Genomic DNA, 14697 nt, shown 5'->3' with positions numbered 1-14697 from the left:
GGGACGGGTCATCTGGTGACTGGCCGTCGTGGTCTTGGGAAAGGTATGGGAACGTAGACTTGTCGTCCTCCCAATCCTGCTCCGGCGACGATTGCCACGCACTGCTTCCATTATTTCTCTCCATCTTGGCTTAACGAAAGTTGTTGTTGCTGTGGAAGATAAAATTTCTTGTTATTAACTTTATTTTTGCAGGTTTTATTCCGCTTTAGAGGTGTGGCTTGCGCGTAAGGTAAACTAGTGTGAGTGTGGGGTCTCTGGCTAATACCCCTTATTATATAATTTACTCGTCCAAGTAAGTGCGCCATGTCTTCTGGCTCATACTTAGGAAGTGGGTCACTACTTGGGCTTGGCGAGTGCTCTCTTGGTTAATCCTGAGGGTTGTGGGTAGCCTCGAGGATGTCTGTGTCGTCGTCGTCGTTGTTCGCTGCATCAGTGTGGTACTCTTTTAGGTCGGCCACGTTGGCGACTTGTCTCCTCCGGCTTCCCACACGTTGGATGCGCACGACGTATGTAGATACGAACTTGACCACCTTGAATGGTCCGTCGTATTTCGGTGCTAGTTTTGCAGCAAATCCTTCGGCAGCTTTCGAAAGGTGATGCTGTCGAAGTAGGACAAGGGATCCTAGTTTCGGTCTCCATTCTCTGCGGCGTAAATTGTAGTGGCGTTGTTGATCTTGCGTGGCTCGTTGCATGTTGGACTGTGCTATGGCGAATATCTCCCTCAAACGGGCTGCTTTCTCGGCAGGCGTTTGAGATTCGCTTCCAGTGGCTGGCGTCACCTCGTCGTATAGTGCGCTTGGGAGTCTTGGCTCTCGCCCTTGTACTACGAAGGCTGGACTGAAACCAGTAGAGTCTGAGACGCTGGAGTTGATGGCCAGAGTAATCTCCGGCAGCAACTCGTCCCAGGTGTTCTGATCGCCGTTGATGAACTGCGATATCATCGTTTTGATTGTCCGATTTGCCCTTTCTGTTGGGTTCTCCTGGGGGCAGTACGGTGCTGTATGCTGGACGTCGACTCCCCATTCCTTTAGGCAGTTCTTGAATATCCGACTCGTGAACTGTGTGCCGTTATCGCACACGAAGAGTTTTGGGACTCCAAACCTGCTGAGGACTCGTTCTCTAAATGCTCGTACCAGATGGGTGGCAGTGGCCTTTTTAAGGGGGACCAATTCGACCCATTTCGAGAACAAATCGAAGAAAACGAGTAGTGTAGTGTTACCGTGCTTGGATCTGGGTAGAGGTCCGACGAAATCAGCGCATAGTGTCGTGAATGGCTCATCGACTTGCCTCGTGAGCATTCTTCCAGCTGGCTTCTGTTGATTGACCTTAAATCGTTGGCAGCTTTCACATTTCTGAACATGACGTCGGGCGTCTCGATACATCCCTGGCCAGTAGTACCGCTGGGATAACCTGATGATCGTCTTGCGGATGCCTTGATGACCCGCTGTTGGAGCGTCATGGCACTCTTCGAGAACACGGCGACGATGATTCCTAGGGACACAGAGCTTCCACGGGACGTAATCGTCGTCGTTTGGCCTGTGACCCAGGTTTCGGTACAGTTGTCCATTTTCCAGGGTGTACTCCGAGAACTTCTGTGGATCTTCCTGTACTTGCTTGATCTTGTTCGTAATCCACGGGCAAGATGATTCTCCTTCTGCGTCAATTCGATACATGTTTTCCAGAGGCTGTCTGGAGAGTGCGTCGGCCACGACGTTTTGCTTTCCGGCTCTGTAGCGAGTGTCGAATTGATATTGTTGCAATTCCAGCGCCCATCGTGCAACTCTTCCTAGGGGACTCTCGAGTGTATTTAGCCACTTGAGTGCCAAGTGATCGGTCACCACCTCGAATCGGTAGCCCTCTAGGTCGCACCGCAGCTTCCGGATTACCCAAATGACGGCTAGACATAGTTCTGCTCAGCTTTGCTTAGCCTGCGACTGATAAATGAAGTGACTTGCTCCTGCCCATCGATCTCCTGCATTAATACCGCTCCGACCCCGAGATTGCTAGCGTCCGTTTGTAGTACGAACTTGTGGTTAAAATCCGGGCATGCTAACACTGGAGCTGTGGTGAGTAGAGATTTCAAATTATTAAAAGCTGTTTGCTGTTCTTCGCCCCAACACCAGACTCTTCCCTTTTTGTGTAGTTGGGACATTGGCTGCACGACTGCAGCGAAGTTTGGCACGAATCTGCGATACCAGGATGCCATCCCAATACATTGGCGAAGTTCCTTCAAGTTTGTTGGAGGCTCCAGGTTTCGCACAGCAGAAACTTTGTCAGGATCCGTGTGAATGCCCTGGTTGCTGACCAAATGGCCCAAGTATTTCAATCTTTGTTGGAAGAACTTGCATTTCTCTGGATTGATTCTGAGATTTGCCTGACGTAGTCGTCTGAAGACCTCGCGCAAATTTCTGATGTGGTCATCAAAGTCCTTGCCGATGATAATGACGTCATCCATATAGGCGAAAGCGTTGGGTTCCATGTCTGTGCCCAGGACTGTGTCGAGAGTGCGTTGAAACGTAGCAGGCGCCGAGTGTAGTCCAAATGGCATGACACGCCACTGGAATAGGCCTCGACCCGGTACTGTGAACGCTGTACATTCACGGCTGTCATCAGCTATGGGTATTTGCCAATAGCCATTCTTCAAGTCCAGTGTGGTTATAAACTTTGCGTTGCGTAGTCGCTCCAGTATGTGGTTAATGCGCGGCAGAGGGTACGCATCAGGAATTGAACGTTCATTGAGTTGCCGGTAATCCACACACATACGCCACTTGCCATTCTTTTTCCGAACAAGCACAATGGGAGCGCTGTGTGGGCTCCGAGAAAGCTCTATTAATCCTTGCTCCAAGAGTTCATCCACTTGTTCATTGATTATACGTTGCATGGCCGGGTTTCTTGGGAAGTAACGCTGCTTGATTGGGCGATTATCTCTCATGACGATCGAGTGCTTCGCCATATGCGTGACTGCACTGAGCGTGTCAAATCTTGGTAGCTCCTCGTCTAGGAACTGTTGAGCTTTGAGCTGTATGTCCCGTGGCCATGGTTCTGCCGGTTATCGTTTCAACACCGAGTCGTAATCTGGTTCCTCGGGTTCTTCAGCCAATTCAGTGACGTCGAAGGGGCTGGCCTGCGTAGTCGTGGTCGTTGAGGGACTCTGTGGTTCCCTGTTCTCCTCATTGTCGTCTTCATGCTGTTGACAACACCTCTCTATGGCCTGCCGGCTAGTGACGGGTACGCTTGTATTCTTGGCTGGTGCAGGGCGCGGCGATGTGACCTTGGTTGTGCTTCTTCTCCGGCTATTGGGTAGATCAGGATTCTCGTTGTGCATAGGGGCTTCTGGTTCGCCTGGTCCAAGTTTCAGGCAAACGGTCCCGCATTGTATCATCGTGCCAATGGTCTGTAGGAAATCGATACCTAGGATAACGGGGTCGAGCATGTTGGGCATAACCAGGAATGTCATGCGAACAGTGCGATTGTCTAGGCGTACGCTCGTGTGTAAGGCTCTGCTTATCTCGCATCTGGAACCGTCGGCAAGCCGAATGTTCGTGCTGGCGCTGCGGATTTCATCCTGTCGTGCCACCGTATCAAAGCACGTTTCGCTGATGAAACTGCGAGTCGCCCCGGTGTCTATTGTGGCAACTATGCTTTGACCGCTTATCTGGACTCTGGCCACAATGCGTCCTTCGCACATATACATCTGGCTATCTAGGCTGGGGGTGTTGCTTGCGCTGTCTCCGCTGGGTTCCCAGTCGAGCGGAGACGCTGCTCGTTTCCCGATGCTCGTTGTGGGCAACAGGCAAGGGTTCGTACGCCTCGCCGACCACATTCCCAGCAGAACAGTACCCGTCTGTTACGGCACTGATCCTGGAAATGGCCCTGCTGGCCACAGTTCCTGCATGCTCGTCGAGCGTCGCCCGGAACATGCGAGTCCTGTGTCATCATTTGGTTCGCTGCGTCCAGACTGCCACCTTGCCGCATTCCCGGCACCGCCAACGTCATCGTCGGTGGTTCCAGCCGCGGCATCGGTCGTTGTCGGAACGGATTGCGTGGCGTCTCGAATGTTGTTGGTCTCGTGTTTCTGTCGCGGCCATATGTTGCAGCGGTAGGCGTATGCGCCCTGTTCGGTGAAGTGTTGGCGAAGGGTGCGGCCATGGGCGTGCGCCTCTGACCACGCTGCTTGACACTCTCCAACTCTCCAATGAGTTGGATAAGATGAGGCAGCGTCCGGAATTCATGGCGGCGTACATATAACTGAAATTCTGGCAAAGTGTTTTCATAAATACGATCTAGTTCTTGGGCCTCGGTGTACCCGGCATGATGCATGAGTGCTCGCAGCTCTACGACAAAATCTTTAAAATTTTCCCCCTCTACTTGGAAGCGAGTTCGTATCTCGTCTTCTAGCCGCTGAAAATACTTGGAGGGCAGAAAAAATTCTAGAAATTCTTTTCGAAAGGTTGCCCATGTTGCATTCTGGAGTCGGCTTGTGCGGAACCAGAGTGCAGCTTTCTCAGTTAGAACCTCCGGCATGGCGCGCGGCAGGTCGTCGAACTCGATGTCGTAGGAAACAGCCCGTTCTTCGAGTTGTTCTATAAATGCCAGTGGGTCTGTGCACCCGTTAAAACGAAGTCCCCATTTTCTTATGCGCTCTGGACTTGTATTATGACATGCCATTGAGGCCGTAACGTTGCCTGCTGTGGGCCGGTTCTGGTTTGATTCCTCGAAGCGTATTGGGCGACTTGCAGTCGATGGGTTTGGCTTTGGTTGCCAGTTTGGGAACAGCCGATCATTAATGGGCGAGAGATATGCAGGCGAAGCAGTTCCGGGTATCTGGAAATCGCGCGGCGCACCCGTCATCGATGTGCGCGGCAATTGTCCAGACTCAGGAACTGGGGCCGGTACGAATTTCGACGTATAATGCCGTTCGAGATCCGCCAACCGAGCACAAGTTTCGCGCTGCAATGCCTTTCCCGCAATGAACGTCGCGAAATTCTGTTTTAAATCGTCGAGTTGGTTCGCCGTGTCGAACCCGAACTCGACTGAGAACTCTTCCAGTTCTGTTTGCGACCGGCTATAAATCCAGCCGGTTCCCACCCCAGGGTTTCTAGTGACTACTGGAACGTACTCACCCTGAATTTCTGGATTCATCTTTGTTCACTTTCTTTTCTTATTGTCTTCTTATTGCTGGTGGATGGTTTTGTTTTAATGGATTTATTTGCATGTGTCCTTGTATCGTTGTATTGTTTCAATGTAAAAATATCACTTTTATTTATTTTTATTTATTTATTTATTTATTTATTTTTTTTTTTTTTAATTTATTTATTTATTTTGTTCCAGCTATTGTTTATTGTTGTTCAGGTTTTGTTCACACTTAAAAAAACCAAAAATAAAATACAAAATAACCATGGAGGCAATGTGACGAACTGGATCGGCTCACTGGTTCGTCTGTCAAGTGACATGGCACATCACTGACGACCCTGCACATCACTGATGACGTCACTGCCTCTATGCACTTTTCGTTTGCACATTTGGCTTTTATTTTGTCACTGCCGCTTTTGTTGTTGTTTTACGCTCACTGTGCTGCGTTTGTTTTGTTGTAAATTTCTATTCATTGTTCTTATATTGTTGCTTTCGTTGTAATATTATTGCTTGGTGTTCGCTGTTGCTGCGTATTGTCACTACACTGTGTTGTTGGGTTTGTTTTGTTCACATAAAAAACAAAAATAAAATTTTTCTTGTGTGATAATTTGCACTGGGTAGATCTTTGTTGGTATCAAAAAAAATATGTAAAAAAAAGTATTATATTCTTCTATTATGTTGTCCTTTTTTTTCACTGTTTCATGTTTTCTCACTGTGTTCACTGTACTGCTTTGCTTGTTTTTATTTTTTTTTTCACTGTGTATCGTCCACTTTATTGGACCGCTCGTTGTTGGATTTATATATTTTTAATTATATATTTTAATTATTTCACTGTGTCAGTTTTGCTTGCTCACTATGTCTTACTCGTTGTTGTTGTTATTTTGGCACTGTATATAAATGTTCACTGCTCTGCTTCGGTCATTGCTTGTTTCACTTAATTTTTCTTAGCACTGCTTGTTGCGGGACGGCGGCGTCGGCGTCAAGAGAGCGCGAGCGGGATCGAGAGAGAATACAGCCGGTGCCGGCTGCGCTGCTCAGCTCGTGTCGCGAGCCGTTAGGTCGAGCAAAGCAGCGAGAGCGCCGGTTGTTGGATTTGCTTGTATTTGCTTGTGTGTTTGTACGTGTGTTAAGCCGTTGCTTGGGCTTCTGTATGTGCATTAAATTTGGCATGTGCCAAATTTCCTATGGTGCGGCTTCTATGACAATTTCCTAACCTACAGTGGCATCGAATATGGGACTTTAATCCATTTTTTTCCCTTAATTTTCTTTCAGCGTTGTCACAGGGTCCCTGCTCGGGCGCCACTTGTAAAGAAGTTTTATTTCCAGCTATAACTCAGCTGTCCAGGGTTCATTTACAAGAAAATTTATAAATGTGACGGGACCATGCGACAAGAGGGACTCGATGCACACTGTAGGGTGTCAGTCGCCTTGCGGCCGGTAGTTTTGGCGTTATGTCTGCATGCTCATGCGCTGCAAACTAACCTCCAAAACTCCGTTGGTCGAGTGGACTATTTCATATATCGCGGTTCATACACGCTATACATGAAATAGGCCCACTGTAGCCGCTGGTGCTGGAGGATGCGGGGCGGAATAGGGCTCGTTTTGACGTTATATTGCCGGCTCATACGCAACAATATAACAATCAACACTTGTTCGCTTTTCAGTCACACCTTACATATATTCGGACTCGAGCCTGGTATATATGTAAGTTGCGCTCATAGCGTGGGCGGATTTCTTAAATATTCTTAAAATTGCCTTTTATTCGGGATTTCGTTGCCATTGGCCCTACATTGCACCACGTTTATTGGCTGATTTCCAAAACTTACGTGGATTTGGTCCTATGCCTCGCTGCTAACACACGTCTGGTCGTCTTGATGGTCGCCGAAGAAGAGAGCGAGCTTCCGTTTTCGTTTGCCCTACTCGCCTTCGTTCGTGTGACCTAATTCTCTTTTTCTAAAATCCCTATACAAGCGTGGGCGGTGATGCCAGCTCGTTTATTCTTCCCCTATTCAAAAGATCTTTGCTGCGTAACCCTTCCTGTATGTAGTGTGGTGAAATATAATTGAAACTTACATCTAGTAGCATAGAAACTTCAATGTGAGATCTTAGATCTAATAACAGTAGTGGAATCTTAAGACTAGTAACAAAAATTGGCACTATTCAGAACCGTGCAAGAAATAATACAAATAGAAAAATCTTAGAGCTAATACAATTTGTGGCGCAGAATTTTACTGCGTTACAAGCTGTTTATGTTAGTCTCTTGGTCGCTGTTAAGTTAATGTCCACATTATGTTATGCGTATGTTAAGCCTTGCATGGCTAGCAATAAAGCACTTGAAAATTGGTCGATTTGTGCAGTTTATTTATTTTGTTTCGGTACTCTTCAGTGCATACAGAAGCCAGTGCGTTCGTGCATATAAGTACAAGGGTACTTATATACACACATACATCTTTGGTTGATCGTCGCGACGAGGGACCTCTTCACTTTGCCTACCAGCAACTTTGGATGATCTGAGCGGTCACCACCAATAGGAAATACAGTCAACATGCACATAAGAGAAGTAGTTATATAACAGAAGTAAATCAAAGGGATCTGCAGAAAGAGAGAGTAGATGTAGAAGGTAGAAAATAAGTGTAGATATTAAGTAACAATTGTGTATATAATGGCAATATTTTCAATAATAAATTAGTTCAAATTTTCAATTCAACGAACGAACTTTGCGGTTTCTTTGGATTCGTACTCAACTATGTTAATATCGGTAAAATTAAAAGCCTTCGGCAATTATATTAAACTCCATGCCAAGTTGTAATCGAACTATAGAGAAGTTAAAATAAAAAACACTCTAATTGTTTTGCTTTTAACATGATGGTTGAGGTTGATGGTCATTTTACAAACACTACAGTCAAGCAATCCCGACGGTCTGTACCCAGACCACTTCCGCCACTGAGTTATATGCGTTGTTAGCAGAAGAAGAAAAGCAAACTTGTAGTTTTTAGGAGTATTACTGCATTGAAATTGTTTCCCTGATAACTTTTCTAAAAATGAACCGATTTGCATGAAACAAAGAAAGATTGTATATACAAGATGCGTTCCAAAGTAAACAGGACTTTTTGAATCTAGCGCCCCTGTTGGCGCTATCTATATGTCGACTAGTGCGTTAGAATCTGCTATCTTTATCGATTGTCCAGTGAGAATTTCATGACATTTCATCGATTGGAAGTGAAGTTATTGCGTTTTATGTGACAGTATGTTTGTGTTATCGGTGCGAAAATGAGCTTCGAACAAAGAGCCAACATTAAATGTTGTTTTAAAATTGGTAAAACTTTTACCGAAACGTTTCAATTGATGGAACAAGTTTATGGCGATGATTGCCTATCCCGTAGCAGAGGGCACGAGTGGTTTCAACGTTTTCAAAGTGGTCGTGAGGACATAAATGACGATCAACATGTGGTCCAATCAATATTCGTGATCACCGAAAATTCCATCGAAACTGAAATTGAAATTGATGGAAATGGAATTGAACATCTCCAAAACATCGATTTATCGCATTTTGACCGAACATTTGGGCTTACGAAAGGTGTGTGCTCGGTTTGTTCCGCACAAATTGACTGACAACCAAAAATTGCTCTCATCGATCGAAGCTTTTCGAAAAAATGCATTTGCCCATGAAAGGAAAGCGTTATGCAGACGTAGAGGCCATTCAAAAGGCTTACACCGGCATACTGGCGGCCATACCGGCCAACGAGCTAAAACACTCGTTCGACATGGTTTTGGATCGTGTAAAAAGCTGTATTGAAGCAGAAGGAGACTATCTCTATATATACAAGGTGTGTTCTAAAGTAAACAGGACTTTACAAAAAACAGAACAAATGGTTTTTTCGGCAAAATCATTATTTTATTCAAAATAGTCGGATTTTCGAAATTTGTGGTGGAGCTTGAATTATTGGGGTTTTAATATTTATTCACCTTTTCAAATGAAGAGTTTGTGTTATAAATTTTGGGACTGCAATCTACGTAACTAAATCTACAACTTTGCGTTCAAGGATTTTTAAAATATGCATTTTACAAATGCAGGCAGAACAAACAATACAAAATATCAAACAGTTGGGGACAACTAAGTATACATACACACACACACACACATACAAGCATTGTGTGTAGTTGAGTGCGAACGACTGAAATATGTTATGTGCGACGCGGCAGTATTGGGAAACCTCAAACGGCGTCGGACGAAGGGGATGGCAACTCGCGCAATTAACAGCTGGCGCGCGCAGATACCAACACCGAGTACTTGTGCGTGAGGTGCGAGGACAAGTGCAACCATTTAGCAGGGTTTGAAAGTGCGGAGTAGTATCAGAAAGCAGGATAAGAGAGGTTATCGGTTCCTTGAGAATGGCGAATAATAATTTCCGGAAAGGGCAAAAGGCACAGTTTGGCAAGTAACGAAGGGACGTGCACGTGGGAATTGTAACACACACAGAAAAAAAAGAGGAAGAAAAAGGAAGCAAAGTGGAAGATTTAGAACGTGGGAATAGCTGGTGGACAAGGAGAGGATGAGGAAGTATATCTTTGGGAATATCTAGGCTTAGGTAAGTCAGTCGGAAAAGGGCTATGTCAAAAAAATAATGTACTGTTACGCATGGTAGGCGATTGGCAACCGTAGCGACGGGCAGGCCTGAAAAGTGGGCTCTGTGCGGCGTGGGCAACGAGCGTAGCCTGGATTCAGGAGGGCTTCATTGTAGCCACGGTAGAAGACATCGCCAGCACCGGCCGGCGACGCTGCATCCTGCACGGGGCCTCAGCTGTAATTTGATTCCAGTCCGCGTTGCTCTTTTGGACTCGGGCTAAGTACCCCTACGACCATCAACTTACATACCTCCCTACACATATACATAAAACACCAACATTTATATACACCCTAACATATATATACATAGCCCAATTTAAACACACATACATAATTTATATACACCCCATACACCCATAGCTCATTCATATACACCAATTTAAGCACACACGAAATTTGTAAACAGCCCGCACACATACATTCATCATTTACATAGCCCAGTTTAAACACAGTTTAAACACACATACATAATTTATATACACCCCATACACCCATAGCCCATTCATATACACCAATTTAAACACACACGAAATTTGTATACAGCCCGCACACATACATCCATCATTTACATAGCCTAGTTTAAACACACATACATAATTTATATACACCCCATACACCCATAGCCCATTCATCTACACCAATTTAAACACACACGAAATTTGTATACAGCCCGCACACATACATGCATCATTTACATAGCCCAGTTTAAACACATATACATAATTTATATACACCCCATACACCCATAGGCCGTTCACATACACCGTTCATATACCATAATACTCGCCATGTCCATTTAACATACAACACACAAAACAATTAACAATTTCCGGTTACACACAAAGCCTAAGTCTGAGTTGAAAATATATTTTGTATAGTTTAAGAAAACCATGTTTGTATCATGTCTTGGAGCGGTGCAGTTTTTTTGTTTGCCTAAATTATAATTGAACAGTAACGCTATAATCCCATTCACTCTTATACTCGAGTATTCGGTAGGCTAGAGAAACCGTGGTCAGCAATTGAAAAGAAAATATAGATAAAAAGGGGACGAGAATGTGTCCACGAACTGCAGCGTTCCAAACAAGCCGTCGATCTAAAATATACAGTACATGTAATAAATGAAGATTTAAAATGAAAAAAACATCAAGCTCATTAAAGAGAGCCGGCAATAGAATGTCGATACCGGCTCATGGTAGGGAGGGCCACGCGGCTGTAAAAAACCAAAGCAGCCACCATACCGCCCAAAGCTCCCAGGCGGCCATCCACCGGCGATTACGTACATAGGTTTGTGTGTTTCTAGAAAATATAAATATATTGTTGGTCCTGTCGTATCCCTGTCTCGGTCGATTCCGATCCTGGGCAGCAAGCGTTGCGACAGAGGATGCAAAGACAAAGGCGGACATAACAAGATGGCGCCCAATTAAAAAAACAACACCCGAACGCCCCATTTGACTAGGAAATGGCGTTCGTATAGATGACATTGGGGCTACTGTTGTAGCAAATGGTGCCCCCAATTTGCCCCTATCGTCAATAAGTCTGTTTCGTTCGCTACTTTGATTGGTCATTGGGTCAGAGCCAGCGCTAACACTGTAAGTCAAGTGGCGCACTTAGAGCGCTAATACTTGCCTTGTCAGTAGTTCAGCGGGCTGTAATCCTAAACCTTTCTTTCGCATTCGTTGCTTGTGACAGTGGGCACTAGGTATTGATGAACCGCGGCTATGCTACAGTCCATAACAATGGTCCCGGCCTAGCTCAGCTGTTCCTGAGCGAGCCATAGATAAGTATCGATAGATGGTTTTGGCACAGATTGGCGAGCCCGTGCATAGGGCGGGAATTTGAAGTTTCCTTTGTGTTTATATAGCGTTTATCTGTTATTTAAGTTTAGATATTTATTCTTTTAGGTAGGAAATTGCATATGGGGTTTGAATTGTATTTATTTATTTATGTGGTTTTGAGTAGGGGACATAAGTTCACGTCTTATTTATTTATTTATTTTTTGATTATTTTCATTTTCGCGCCTGCGTCTGTAGCCTATGCCCCGGTGGGCATGCCAGAGCGAGCTCCCACACAAATGCCCCAGTCAGCCAGAAGCGGGTACGAGCCCGCGCAAAAGGAAATGGATTTAGTAGGCAGTAGACCAGCAGCAGCGGCACCGACTCACCTGTACGTGGACAGCCGGGCATTAGAGCCAAAGCAGCGGGCACATGTGGAGCAGCGACAAGCCTCAGCTGATCCGTGGATGCGTGATCTGGGCCCTGAGGTGCACAGGCCGTATAGGCGAACCACGGTGGGCGATTCCAGGCCTGACGTCGTCCACATCAGGAAGTGGGGCCTGGTATTTGATGGCGAGGCCAAAAGTATGTCGGTGGCAGAGTTCATTTTCCGATTGGAACATTTGCAATCGTTGTACCAGGTGCCATGGGCGGACGTATTGCGCGATTTCCATTGTTTGGTGAGTGGAAGGGCGAAAGACTGGTACTGGATGAAACATACGCACCTCTGGAGTGCCCGATTGGCCGAATCTCCGCTATGAGCTGCAGCAGCAATTCCAAACTCGAAGATCGGAGTTTGAGAGAGAGCTGAGGGAGCGGAAGCGCCGACACGGCGACAGCACGGAGGAGTACATCCAGGCGATGCTGGTGCTGCGCTCGCGGTTGGTGTGCCGTTCTCGGATTATGACCTGATTAAGGTGATCAAGACAAACTTTAAGGTCACCGTGTCGAGGGACATATATGCGATGCATATCACCAACCTGCAGAAGCTGCGAGAGGAGTGCCAAGACGCAGAAAAGATGCTGGCAACGCGTTGGGCCATCAGCCAATACCAACTACGGACTGCAGCGAGAGCAGCATCGGGTGCACGAGCTGGAAGTGGTCGCGGAGAATCCAGGAGTCGGCCCGTTCGTCTCTCAAGTGCTGGAACTGTGAAGATGAAGGGTGTTTGCCGAAGAGCACGCCGACAGAACCACATGAGTTGGAGTCGTGGCAACAAAAGGAGCTGCAGCCGGGTGACCCTAGTGAGGAAGCCAGACAAAAATAGATTATGCTCACATGCCAGAAAACTGAACAGACTAACGGTGAAGGATGCTTACCCGTTGCAAAGTATTGAGTCCATTTTGAGTCGAGTCGAGGATACGGTGTACATCAGCAGCCTCGATCTAAAGCACGTCTTTTGGCAGGTCGATTTGGATCCGGAGAGTCATCCGTATACGGCGTTCACAATACCTGGAAGGCCTCTCTACCTGTTCAAGGCCATGCCGATTGGTTTGTGCAACACAGCGCAGCGCTCTGCCGAGTGATGGACAAAGTGATTCCCCAGAAGCTTAGAAGTAACGTCTTTGTCTATCTAGATGACCTTCTGGTGATATCTCGTACGTTTGAGCAGCACTGCAAAGTATTGCTGGATGTGGCGGGCGCCTTAGCGATAGCAAACTTGACGATCTCCTTTAAAAAATCCAAGTTTTGCTACCGGTACTTAAAGTACTTGGGATTCGTCGTGGGCAATGGCGCATTGCGGACTGATCCTGAAAAGGTGGCGGCGATCCGAGAAATTTCTTTGCCCACCAGCGCGAAGCAACTCCGGCGGTTCTTGGGAACCGCGGGCTGGTATAGGCGATTCACCCGCAATTTCTGGTCCATTTCCGCGCCCTTGACCGATTGCCTGAGAGGAAAAGAGAAGTTCCAATTAACAAGCTTGGCGCTGGCGGCGTTCGAGGAATTGAAACGGGCACTTACCTGCACACCGGTGTTGGTCCAAAATCGCCACTGATCACGCCAGCCTGCGATGGTTGATGTCCTTAAAGGAGCTGGACGGACGGTTAGCGCGGTGGTCGAGACTACCGAGTTCGAAAGTGCAGAGTACATAGGGCGGTTAAAGCTGGTGCAAGAGAACGCAGAGCAATTTCCTGGTTTGCGCGTTGAGGACGGGCTGTTGTATAAGCGGGCGCAGTTCACGCGGCCCGAGCGAGAGGAGTTTTCCTGGAAGCTTTGGGTACCGCGTTCTGTGTCCGCAGCACTTATACAGCAGGCCCATGAGAGCGACGCCACGATGCATGGTGGTATGGCGAGGACGGTGGAGCGGCTCAAGCGGTTCTTCTTCTGGCCCGGGATGGTGGCCCAGGTGAGGAAATACGTGGCCAGTGGTGAGGTTTGCAAGGCCACCAAGCATACCACGCAAGTCACGAGGCCAATGATGGGCGGCGAAGTATTATCCTTCCGGCCGATGCTGAAATTGTATTTGGACATTCTGGGGCCATATCCGAGGTCCAGAAGGGGGAACACTACCATCTTGGCAGTGCTGGATCATATGTCCAAGACCGCAGCGGCGGTAGTACGGTTCCTGCAGGAGGAAGTTTTCGAAGCATTTGGGGTCCCAGAAACTGTCCACACGGATAACGGGAAGCAGTTCGTGTCTGGGGAGTTTGCCTCGTTCCTGGAGAGTTTGAACGTGACGCACACGCGGATGGCCAATAATTCTCCACAGGCGAATGCTGCGGAGCGAGTTAACCAGTCGGTGCTTGCGGCGATTCGGACGTATGTGCAGGGAGACCACACAAAGTGGGACAAGTGCAGTGTGCCGCGCCAATAATGTTATGTTTGTGCAGGGTTTGTTACACGAAAAATGAACAAGTCTTTATTTAATTTCAGGTATTCACAATTATTGTATACATTAATGTTAAATATTTAGTTTTACTGATCTGAGTCGTATTTGGAGGTGCTTAACCCACGACTTTATATGACGTATTTTGGCAAGGTGCTCCTCGACTTTTCGCTCTGGTTGCCGATCTTCCACTACTTAAAACGTTTCTTATCACTCTACTTCGGAGTCATTATCAACTTAACAAACATTATGTTACTTCTCCCCCATTTAGTTAGCGATACACCTGGATCGGTTTTCTTATCTTGCGATGGAAACATAATGTTTGTTATTTTAATGCG

The sequence above is a fragment of the Scaptodrosophila lebanonensis genome, unplaced genomic scaffold (genome assembly GCF_003285725.1).
Source record: "Scaptodrosophila lebanonensis strain 11010-0011.00,11010-0021.00 unplaced genomic scaffold, SlebRS2 tig00000061-arrow-pilon, whole genome shotgun sequence".
Classification (NCBI taxonomy): domain Eukaryota; kingdom Metazoa; phylum Arthropoda; class Insecta; order Diptera; family Drosophilidae; genus Scaptodrosophila; species Scaptodrosophila lebanonensis.
Note: the sequence above shows the minus strand (reverse complement) of the source record.